The 12,480-nt window shown below is 42.5% G+C and overlaps 1 protein-coding gene across 5 annotated transcripts in view; it reads right to left on the bottom strand.

The window, feature by feature from the left end:
* Window positions 1-361: 361 nt before the first annotated feature.
* The window catches only part of BBS12 (Bardet-Biedl syndrome 12), a 32,586-nt gene continuing 20,467 nt past the window's right edge, over window positions 362-12,480 (bottom strand). For all 5 annotated transcript variants that reach the window (XR_010360662.1, XR_010360663.1, XR_010360660.1 and 2 more), the window contains 4 exons: window positions 11,803-11,962; window positions 10,346-10,458; window positions 6,699-6,791; window positions 362-4,519 (listed from right to left, as the gene is read on the bottom strand). The gene's annotated coding sequence lies outside the window, so the exon portion shown is untranslated. The remainder of the gene's footprint in view (window positions 4,520-6,698; window positions 6,792-10,345; window positions 10,459-11,802; window positions 11,963-12,480) is intronic.

Below are 12,480 nucleotides of genomic sequence, written 5' to 3'. Positions count from 1 at the left end.
CACTGGGCTTTTCACAGAGCCGATATGCAGCAGCCCACAGGAACAAACCAACGCCAAGGCAGACACGGCGTCCAGCTCACGCAGTTTGCAATATTCACTTTGCTAGCAAGTACGTCAAGGATATTTTGTTGCCGCTTAACTTCCCTTCCCAGCTCTGACCTCTGGCAAGCCATAAATTTTAGTTCTTTACCAGAATCAGAGACAATTACGCTGCTTCCCACACCCTCATGATGAAGGGAGCAGGCAGAGCACGGCCCAGCCCAGGCACAGGTTAACCCCTGTCAGCTGCTCCCCCTCAGTGCCACAGGCACAGCCCAGGGACAGCCATCGGCTGCTGAACTGGCACTGCAGCCCTGCTGCTCCGTGAGCATCCCCCACTCCCTAGGTTCCCCAGCCACCCATCCACTTCAAACACTCTCTGCTACTTCTCATGGAAATCCCATGCTATCACTGTGCCTGAGAGCTCTGGATGGTCACAGCCAACAGTGAAGACCCTCCTTGTTTCCTCTTCCTCCTCCCCTGCAACAGAAGCTCCATTCACGGCATTTTGGGTCCTTTCACTGTGGAGCCTTCTGAAGTCCTTGTGTCTTTCTTGGAAGGCAGACGAAGAGAAGATGAAGTTGAATTCAAGTAGATGAAGGGAAGGAGTGAAAATGTTATTTATAAAACCTCTAATAAGTTCTTTAAAAAACAAAAAAGCAATCTCAAAATGCTTAAAACCAAAAAAACTTTTCTAAAGACTAAACATCCATGGTTCCACTCAGCCACTCCTGGGACTTTACATTCCCTGCACACATGGCAGCCCTCACAGCTCTCAGCTGGATGCCCTGTCCCACAGCTGCAGAGTAGACCCTGCGCTTTACAGGACAGGGTCCTGGTATTTCTCAGAGTCTTTGGAGCCCTGATCTCCGTGAGGGGGCCAAACCCAGTGGTGGCAGGGTAGGTATGCCAAGCCAGCTTAAATTCCCTATCAAATGATCCTTTTGAAAATCAGTAAAATCCAGTGCACCAATAAGGTGAGGGTTGAGAACTCTTTAGAAGCTTGTCACAGGGAATTGTGTATGTGGGGCCTACAACTAAAAGATAATAGAGCTGAAATGAAAGTGCTATTCCCCAAGCAATCTACACTCACCTCAAGGTCTGCCAACCTTCTATATTTTTAAATATATTTTCCTTTCTCTTCTTCAAATGGAAAACACGCCTGTTTTTTTTTTTTCTCCACTCTACTTTCTTCTGCAGTCCAGCCTCTTAATGTGGTCATTAATACTGCCCTTGAACATTGACTAAAGCGATTCTGGCAGTAGCATTTTCCTTTCTTGTGGCCTCTTCCACCACCCTTCCTCAAGTCAGATCTTCCACACAATCACACCCATATGGCTGCTTCCCCTCCACCCAGACCATCAATTATCCAACCCCTTCACAAGCCTTCTCTTGGCCTGTGTAAGACGCTCCATGTTACAATGCCTTAGAGCCCACCTTCCTGCTACCTCCAAAGTATCTCTTAGAGACCTCTTCTCTAACCTGTTCCATTTGTCTGAACTGCTGCCATTCTCTGTTTGTTCTGCACTGTTTTGTAACCAGCTACAATTTTTAATAGAATCAGAGAACATCTCAAGCTGGAAGGGACCCACAGATCATCTGAGTCCAATTCCCTGTTCCTCACAGGAATGCCTTACCTCTTACAGAGAAAAAGCTGTTTTATTCAGTGCTGCTCTGACACACAGAGATCATACTAAACACAAGGCACTCATCTGCTCATCCAATCATCTCATTTATTCAATATATAATTCTTAAATTTCTAGAGACTCTCAGCAAGAACATCTGGGAGAAAAACTCCAGAGTAAACACAATTCAAACCTCAATTACGTTGTTAGTGTGGTTACAGGAAAACCCTGAAAAATCCAAGAGTAATTTCTGCGATATTTTAAATTAAGAATAAGAAACTCAGGTCGATCCATCAGTTTTTGGTTTTTAATCCAAGGCACAACAACTTTCCTGGCTTTCCAGCAGTTACTACTACAAATCCTGCCATATGATGAGCCCAGAAAATGTCAATCCCCTCTCACAGAACCTGCTTTTCAAAGCCGTATGTCCTTGATAGTTTATCAGGATGACATCTCAGTTTGCTCACACGGGAGTAATGAAAATAGTGTTTGAAAAGCACTTACTTATAGAATTATAATCAAACAAACAAACAAAAAGCCCCTCACTTTTGACAAGCAGTTAGAACTACAGGAAAGCAAAGACACCCAGGAATACTCAGGCTCATCCATCTTCTCACCATGAGGACACCTCAGCGGGTGGTTTGTGTCACTGTGGCGGCAGGGAACGCTTCCAGCTGCTGGAAATGGAACCTCAGCCCAGACCTCCACTCCACCACAGAGCTTCTCCACTCCCTGGGGTTCTTGGCTTCCCAATCCCTCTCTTTGGTGCATATCCAAGAAGCAATTAGCCAAAAAGAGATGGATAAGCTGTGTCCCTTCTGAAGCTGTTCCTGTGTTGTCTAGTGCTCAGCTAACAGTGGAAAAAATCATCCATCTCCTTTCTCCAGCACATATCGACACCAAAGGTCTCCCACAAATTCTCACACTCACTTGTCACAGGAAATCTAAAAAACTTGAAGTATATTAATTGCTTGAGTTTAAATTTGGGAGGAAAATTCCTGCCTTGTATGATGGAAACAAACAGCCACAAATCTGGCTATAACTGAATTTCCCTTCTAAATATTAGTTACTATAGAAAGAAACTCCAGTTTTTGCCCAGCTGCTTTTGTAGGTGCAGTTTTGAGGCAAAGTTTCTTAATGGATATTAAGTGCCTGGGAAAGTCTACTTGCCTGGTCACTCTTGTAAAAACACATGTAACAGAAGTTCATATTTTCATTTACCATTCTGAAGACTTTAAGACCCTTAATCAATATTTCTTGTGAACAAAAGCTTATTTCTTCCCTCCTCTTTTTTTTTTTTTTTTCTTTTTCTGGTGCAAACAGTAGAAAGACATTACATCAATAATAGAAAAAAAAATCTCCTCCCTATTACAAACCTCTTACAGTCTCCATTCCAGTTCAAAGTAGTACTTTATTCCTCTAAAGCACCAGTGGACACTTGTTTATGTCTTTCTAAATAAAAATTTCTCAATATATGCTTAATCTGAGAATGCCACAGATGGCCAGAACTTTGTTTTGGGTTGTCTCTACGAATGTTGGAAACACAACAGCCCAGCATGGCTGAAGATAAGAGAACGAACAATCCAGTGAGGTCTAAATTGGAAGTAAAACAAATTTTCTGTAGTCCAGAATAATTGCACTTGGAAAAAGATCTGAACTGTCTAGAAGCACTGGCAGCTGTTGCAGGTCTAAGAGATGGAGCAGTGACCTCAGCTTATGAGAAATGAGAAATAATGGCTTAAGTACAAATATTTATGGGGGTTAGAGTTTAGAATTAGTAAAATCACCCCTCTCCTTCTCTCCAATATACATACAAACATGTATACACACCCTCTCTCTCTCTGTATCCACATCACATAGAGCAATACATCTAAATTAGCAAAATTACTCCAGGCTAAGAAAAGAAACAATGTCAGTATAAAGATTGATGATATACATTAAAAATGAAAAAAAATCAAAAATACTTTGCAATCAAACATCATGAACTCAAACAATTTCAGTTAATATTGGATTTCAAAGAAATTCAGACTTGTTGAGAGATTCCTTAATGGGAACAATCACATCTCTTTCTCATAGCATTGCATTGTAACCATAAGATCGTGGTTTAATTATTTATCTCTCCTGATCCCATGTCACTGGAAGGGTGGTAAAAAAATGTCCCAAGATAACTTGGCCCCTGCTCAGGACTCAAGACACATTTTGTTGTATTGCTACAGGGTAAAGCAATTGCTTTTGCACTGGAAGTGCTTGAACACATGTTCAGAGATTAGAGGGAGATCTTTTTCCCTGTGTTTGGGGGAATATCAGTGTTTGTGGGGCAGATACAGCCAGTGCCTGCCTGTGTGGCTGTTGTCATTTCAGAAACCCATTATCCCATTTGATCAGAGCACACACAAATTGTTAGGAGGCAGATATTCACGTAAACACAAAATAGTTAAGGTTGGGAAGCTCAAGCAAGGCTGCTTGCAACAAGTCTGCCTGCAATAACTTTAAATATTTCCACATCAACTACAAACCCCTCACAAGTCACAAATGTCTCTTTCACTGTCTCTTCTAGCAAGTGATCATGAAATAGTGGAAGTTTTGTTTTAGATTTGTCTTTCTCTTCTTTTAAATTAGATTCTTAAAGAGGTCATAGAATTCATAACTTACACGTGGGCTAATTCTGGAGAATGTTCCATTATTCACAGGACTGCAGCTGGAAATAGAAATATAGGTGGAAGTGGGGAAAATACTCTTTCCATTCCCTGGTATGTTATAGTACAAAGCCAAAGTAACCTCATGGAGGAATACAGCAGACAGACTATTCCCAAGGAACAGCAGTTACCACATCATGCAGCTTTCATCATGTCACACTGAAGGGCAAGAAGAGATGAGATCAGCGGGACATTACAAAGAAAAAAATTGTTTTACTTCATCATGAATTTAATTTCTGCCACTTGCACAACCAAAATCTTGCTCTGCGTCATTTCTGTAGGATGTTATTAGCTGGCAGGTAGAAAACAGCAAGAATAAAGAAACAACCCCGAACCCCTCTCTCTTGGTAACAATCTGTGCTGATAGTATTCCAGAAGGAATGTCACAACTCTCCCATTTGTTTTCTCTTTGTTTCAGGACTGTTTCCATGGATCCCCAAACCTAGGCCCCACTGAAGGGTTCCCCAGAGCATAACACCCTGCAGCAGCAGGTCACAGACCAAACATCACATGCAGAACACAAAGAGAGTGCCAGTGGCACAGTGAACACATTAAGCCCTTGAAAAGACCGCTCCCTGTACAGGGTATGGGCACAGCAGCATCTGAGAAAGGAGAGACAAGCCCTGGAATGCCTTTGGAAATGCAAAGAAATTATGTGGTCCCTTGTGCTGCGTTAGCTTTTATTTCTAGGGAGGGAGAATTCTCCCAAATGAGCCTGAGGCAGTGTTCAGTGCTGGGGTGGATGCAGTTATTGCTCCACCACACCCCAATGCATCCATCCATGCACTGACCAGCTGGGGACAAACACGTTCTGCAATCCCCCCCTTTCTCAGCTAGGAAACCATCCCTATATGTCTTTAAGTTCACCATGACTGCATCTCCCACGATATCTGAAGTTACAAGTACTGTAAGTGCAACTGAAGCCAGCTGGCTCTTGTGAAATCTTGTTTGTTTCTTGGAGAGACCAGAGCTTAGCGCAGCTCTTCATGGTGGTTAAAGGACTGTAATCCACTGTCCACATGCCAAAATGGAATCTGTTATCTGCCAGAAAATTACTTTCCCAACACTGCCCAGGCTATTATCTCAAAGCTGACCTGCAATCATTAACTTCCAAGCATCTGGGAGATTAAATTGCTCAGTGTTTCGTCTCCTTTCATGCAAAAGCAATACTCATTACATAAGAATCATTAATTTATGTACTTTTCCTCCTCAGGAAAAAATAGAGAATGAATGCCTGCGTAAGTCACGTTTATCAAGTGCAGTCTTGATTGTTTTTCTCTGTAAAAGCTGAATTACCTGCTCCATGTGCCCCCAGCAAATGCTGAAGAGGAAGTTCACTCTGACATTAATGTGGCCAGCCACTAACCTCTGCCTTGTTTAACTGCTGAACTCAAACTGCCATGAATTCCAGCCATCACATACTTCACATGGCATTTGGGAAGACTTTTCAAGGGAAAAACCAGCTGTACCTTAAAAAGAATGATGAAGGTGCAAACTCCAAGCAACGGGGACTTAAGAGTGAAAGGCGAGAATTACGGGTGGGTGTCGTTACAAGTCTGAATGTTTGCTCTGAAACCTTTGTGGGCTATTCATGTTGTTAATCTAACACACAAATTCCCTACCCATCCCCTGGGGGGGCCGTCAGCTGACACCGGAGATAAAGCTGGGCCCACTGGCTTTGCCACAGGCCACAGTGACTCTGTGTCCCAAACAGTGAAATGTTGTCCCCTGTGGCAGGTCGTCTGCTGTGTAGGAGTCCCCGTGTGCACATTATCAGGGGATGACAGTGTCTCCTGACAGCAGATGAAGGGAAAGGCTGTGTAATGCCAGACCCAGGAGTGAGAACCAGGAGGACACTGAAATAGGCACAGACTCATCTTCCTTTCTCTTGGCTGCCCCACCCTCCACCCCCAGCCTGTCTCGTCTCCTCATCCTTTGTCCCCACCCTGTTCTTTTCCCTTCCCCTGCTGTCAGGCACAGGTTCCTGGCCTGTTTCTAAATCTTTCCCCAGCTCCTCATGCCAAGCTCTGTCCTCTGGACTACTTTTGCTTTGTATCTCACTATGGCTCCTAGCCATGTGCTCCAGAGCTGTGTTTCCTTTCCCCAGTGCTTCTTAATCCCTGCCTCCTTTCTTGAAATTCAAAGCCCACGTTCTCCTTCCTCAGCCAATCCTCATAACCCTATAGTTTGTTTTTTCCATAGGCTCCTTCGTTTTCCTTTCCCCTGGGACTTCCCCATCTCATGGTAGTTCCCAGCTCCCCATGTCACTCCTGGCAGGGTGGCAGTCTCCCTGAGTCCCATCAGACTGCCCATCACCTGCCTGCCACAAGTTACAAACCTCTTCAGTCTTCTTCAGAGAAGGTACCATGGCATCGATTACCTCAGCAAGTGCAACCAATCCCAAACCCATACTTTGTCTAGGAGTGCTTCACTGCAAGGAAAAATAACAAAAATATACGTGCCAAACTTAATTGCCATAAGTATTGGGGGCTTATTCTGACTAATCGCACGCCTTGAGTCATTGCACCACAGCCAACAACTACCTTGGAAAAACAACAAAAAACTCAGCAAACAAGCAATGATAGAAGCCTTCCCCTCAAAGACCAGCAAGTCAAAGTCATTGCAATTAACGATATTAATGAATTAACTGAAATCCAGGTGGCCAGACAGCATTTTTAATGCATCTGTTTGCATACACATATTATACATGCAAGTATGGATAGAACTCTGAAGTTTATTTTGTAAAATTCATCCTGGCCAAGATGAATGCTGGATTTTAGCTGTTATTTCCATTCACAATTGAATTGCAATGTTTTAGACAGATTAATCTCAGAGTTTTCATATTAAGATGACAGCTGTTTATGAATCAATTTATGGGCTTTGTCATCTAATGATTCATTTGTTTTAAAATGACCGAGCTAATATTGATGATTGCTTACACTGGAAATAGGAGTTACACATCCCATTTTACATCAGTTGCTCCTAGTCTGAAGTTGGCTTTTCCTTTGACTGCTTCCTTGCCCATTGTCGGGTTTGCCACTTTTGTGGCTGACGTGCACACAGAGACAAGGAGAGTCACTCTGAGCTATTGGCTGCTCTCCTGACATCAGTGTGTGGGTGCACAGCCAGGGTTAGTCACTGAGCCCAGCTGTGTGGGCCTGCAGGGAGCACCGTGTCATCTGTCACATCTGGGAGCACGCAGCAGCCGTGCACGCGCGGGGCTGTGCCGGGGCTGGGATCCCGGGGCAGCTGCAGCCTGCCACAGCCTGGCTCCCGGGGCTCAGCTCCTGCAGCAGCTCCCTGGGAGTCCACACATGCTCAGAGGGTGCTGCCAAGGCAGGCCATGGAGCAGGCGCTGCTGGCCAAGCCCTGCTTGTATTAAGTAGCGCTTGTACAGTTCAGAGCCAACATCCTTCCTTGGTTTTACTGATGTAAAAAAAATTGCTCTGGGGTGATTTGAAGACCGGCAAGAAGAGAGTGGTTTTAAGGTTAACATTCCTTTAAGGTTTTTACTTCCCAGTGTCTTCCCTGGTCTCCCTGAAACTACCATGATGCTGTAGCTGCTGTACCTAAAGCTGCTGTCCCTCAAAGCAGGAGAGGTGGGGACACCATGCCAAGGGAAAGGGTGGATGCAGTTAGCAGGGATATCAATCCCCATGCAGAGTATGGAAGGAAGAACAAGATGTGCACAGGATACATCCCCAGGCTACCTCACCTACTTGGTTGGAAGTTATGGTAACATTACTTTTTACTCACACCCTTCAAATAGCATCTCTCACTGACTTCTTTGGCAGCCACCTCCAGATGGTATTTTTAGTGCACACAGATATCATATGAAGGTATTGAAATCTTTTTACCTACAGCACTTGTGCATTCCCAAGAAAAGTGTACAAGAGCCTTTATGGCTCTGCATCAAATGACCTCAACTCATGCTGAACAATTCTTGTAATTGTCACTAACAGGTCTCTTGTCATAATCCCACCACCACAGACAATGTACAGTGACACCAGTGCCATGCCAACTACTTCATTTTTATCAAGGATATTTGTAGAGGTGACTTTCAAGGACAATTATTTCTTTCAGCTTCTTACAAGTAGCCCATAAGGCATCATTAGTTCATTAGTTGCTGAAGTTTGGCTCTTTTTTTTTTTTTTTTTTTTTTTTTTACTATTTAGCTATTTATTTTCAGATTAAGAGTATGACCTCATGCACAAATTTATTACTGAGCAGAGTTATTTTTATGGAACATTGGGTTTTTTCCTAGTGGCCAGTTTCACCACAGAGACATGAATGAGAATAAATACCTTTCCCAGCTGTGGCTGTGGAATGGAGAACAGAGTGGAGCAGGAGAGAACTGTGATCTTTAGAAAACCAAAGTTTCAGAAGTTCTGAAGGGGAAGAGGCTGAGTATAACCTGAGTACTGCCCAAAGAATTTACTTAGGGAAGTCAAAAAAATGCCTTTCCTTATGTTTGTTTGCGGTTTTTTTTCTGTATGCGCTAGAGCCAATCCCTTTCCTGCTTTTCTCCATCTATATTGTGTGCTCTTTTCTGGTTTCTAGAAGATTCCATGCTCCATAAAGGCAAATAGATGAGACAGTTATAAACATCATAGCAAAACTCAGTAGCTCAGGGCAGGAGAGCAGGAAGAAGTGGCAAGTGCAATATAAGGAATGAGTTACTGCCAATGCATGTTTTCTCCAGAGCTGATAAGAAATAAAAAGTTAGGTTAATCATCTAATAAACCTGTGATTTTATTAAGCAATTAGTTCAGAACCAGCTGTTCTGAACCAACCTGATTCCACGTTTAGTGCAGCTTGGCCAGTGCCACTCGACTGCCAGACACACACAATCAGTGTCTCAGGAGTCAACTGGACCTATTTGGGAGCTCTGTTTGAAGCTTTTTTCAAGCTTAGGGGATGCCGACAATTAAATTCCTGTCACTGGAGTAGTTAGCTTGACAACAGACCTTTTCTGTCATTCTTCACTACACTCTCACCTTCAGTACCCCGAGCATAAGCTTCTAGGGAAATGAATGTTTTAGGGTATCCTTATGTTGCCTGCCATTTCCAACAGTTGATTCCCAGACATCTCCCATGCTGTCCAAATTAAGCACCAATAAAGCATCTCAGCACTCTGGAGTCAGTTCAGGCATCAATCCAAATCCCTTAAAAATCTATTGGACTCTTTGAAGTGATGATGGCAGTCATTGTTTTTAAGGCATTTGGGTTCCCTGCCAGCTCTCACTAGAAGTCCTGGCTCCATGCATCACATGTGTGAAACTGCTTGGGTCTGGGACGTGCAGTAAGGACAACGGAGTAAAGATGTGACAGAAATAATGATGAAGTGATTTGTATTAAAAAAAAATAAAAAGCATAATTTTTAACTTTATCCAACTTTTTTTTTTTTTAACAACTGTACTTTGCAGATGGAAGTCATTTTTTTGAAAAGAGGAAGGAAAAGAGGCCCTTGAAAATTATGAGAGGGTAAACAAATGCTTTTTGGCTGCCACATGCCCAAGACACAAGACCAAATTCCTAGGAAAAAAGCTGTAGCTTGTGTGTTGCTATATCCTGTGTTAGGAGCCAACAGAGGTGAATAGGTTTGGTTGTTAGGAAGAGTGAAGTGGGGTACCTTTGTTCTTCCACTGAAATACAAAATAGATCAGCACTGAATAGCCTGTATTCTTATTTCAATTTCTTTACAGGAGCTTTGTGTACCATCTTCAAAAAAAGAAATTAGTTAATATTATGATGTTTGGATTACTCCCACAGAGGATAATTGAAAACACAATTACATTACCTCTCAGACACGAGTCTTGTTTCCAGGATGGTTACATGCAAGAAAGGCAAATGTAAGCATTGTAAGCAATGGGGATGAAGAGACTGGAACAAACTGTATGCAATTATCACAGGAGACTGGATGGAACTGACCAGAATCCAGATGTGGTACAAAGGAGTGTGAACAAAGGAGTTGCATTTGCTTACCTCTGTCTGAATCCAATCTATTGATTTTAGCATATGAAAAGCAGTGGTACTGGGAGGAACTTAGGTGTAATTCCTACTCTGTTGTGTGGAGCTGAACTCTCATTCATTTCAACCTACAAAAGATTGAGAACAGAATTTTTAAGAAATTCAAAGCAGAACAGCAGTAAAACAAAGCAGAGACAGGGCCCAGAGGTCTGATCCCAACCACTTTTAAAAGAAAACACAAATATTACTAAGATCTTTGCTATGAAACTTGAGTGGAATCAGGATTAAGGTTCTAGGCCACAAGAGAAAAATCACATGTAATAAAGTAACACTGCACTGTTCCAAAGGGGTATAAGAAAAATGTACTGGAGTGTGCTTCTGGTGTTAAAAGACAGGCCAAACAAAATTTGTTGGATAAAACTCCTCACAAATCAGCAGGAATATGAAGCTGCATTCAGCACAGCTCAGAGGAGGGTTACACATAACAAACAAGTGACGTTCCTGGTGAAATGCACTTTCACTGGAATGTTTTTATGATTTTCATAAATTTATTCAAACTAGGAATGAGCCCATTTTCTCTGACCATAAAGTGTAACCTCACAACATTACTTTTTGTTGCTTTTTCAAGGAATTTATTTGTCAGAAATGTTTGTAGACACAGCACCTGCTGCTAGCCTTTTCCCAGGAAGCAGCTGCCAGTAGGGCGAAGATACAGCCCTAACAACTCATTTTTATCTCCCTTTGCTGCACAATTGCCCTTGTTGATCTTCAACTCCCAGCTGTTGGAGAAAGCAGAGATTTTTGACTCCAGGGACTGCAGCCACAGCCCATGGAAAGCAGAAGTGAGCAAAAGTCAATTTTGGTACACCCAACTACCTCCCCACAACAGTCAGACCTCATTTTTTCAGATGAGACACATCCCCGTCACGCCACTAAACAAAAAATATTTTTTTTTAAGTGCATGACACAATGGAGGAAAGAGGTTAGTGCTGAGGATAAATTCCAAATGGTTGGGATGTTTTCCTAGACTGTCTCTTACGTAACCCCCAAAATTCAGCCTCCCAGCAGCCTGCTGGGAGCAGAGGGGAGTGGGCAGGGAGCTCATTGACAATACCAGGCACATGTGCACATACACACACAGCCACCACACACGAGGCAATGAGAATTAGCTAGTCCACTCCAAATGTCAGCCAATTTATGTAATATCCTTTTACTCAGCATTTCTTATTCACTGGAGGGGAAAAGAATCTCAATAATTTTGTCAGCAGTCTCTGGAGATCTGAAAATGGGGGAAGTCAGCTGTATTTATAGTGTCTCTCCAGTCATTGCTGTTGTTGTCTGCTTGACAGTCTGTACATCAATTAAATAACCAGTGAGCAAGCAGGTATTCACTTCATACAAACCACCAGTGGACTTGGTTTTAATAAGCTCTAATTGTTATTAAGAGCAGTTGTCATTTCAACTTGACTTACCATAACATCTCTGGGCTGCTGCTACTGCTCATCTTTATCCCACGGGGCACAGAAGGCTTATTCCAGAAAGCTCTTTTCCAGGGAATGGTTTCTCAGATGGTGGAAAGCCAGGAAGCACAGATCAGATGACAGCAGTGTGGGACTTCCTGATTTAACACACCTAGGGCATGAGGGAAGAGGTGAGAAGTGGAAGTATGGAGATTAACAGATTGGATAGAAAGAATGGCAATTATTTCCCCATACAACCTCTCTGTGAAGGAAACACACTGGTGGTAATTACAATCAGAAACAGAAGTTTTTGTGACCAAAGTAAAGCTTACAATCAAACAGAATTCTGAAATTAAATCATCTCCCTTCAGAGGTATTGAAAAATCTAAGAAAAATCTACGGTTGAAGTTCCAGAACTAAGTAAAGAAATTCACAGTGAAATACATGGTTTTTATTTCTGCAACAGGAAAAACAAGGGAAAAACAAAACACTGGATCAGGAAACAAAGAAGCTTGAATTTTTACATTTATTGCAGTACTTGTGTTTACCAAGGACATTTTCACTGGTTTCAAATGTCCAAAGGACTCTGATGGGCCTTCCCTTAAAAGCCATTGGTTTATGCTCCTCTTCAAAGCAGAAAATTCAGTTTTTCCTATTCCAAACATTTTAATAACTGTTTATTTATTTAGA

Source organism: Passer domesticus, chromosome 4 (assembly GCF_036417665.1).
Source record: "Passer domesticus isolate bPasDom1 chromosome 4, bPasDom1.hap1, whole genome shotgun sequence".
NCBI classification, from domain to species: domain Eukaryota; kingdom Metazoa; phylum Chordata; class Aves; order Passeriformes; family Passeridae; genus Passer; species Passer domesticus.
This window is presented reverse-complemented; position numbering and strand designations above follow the sequence as displayed.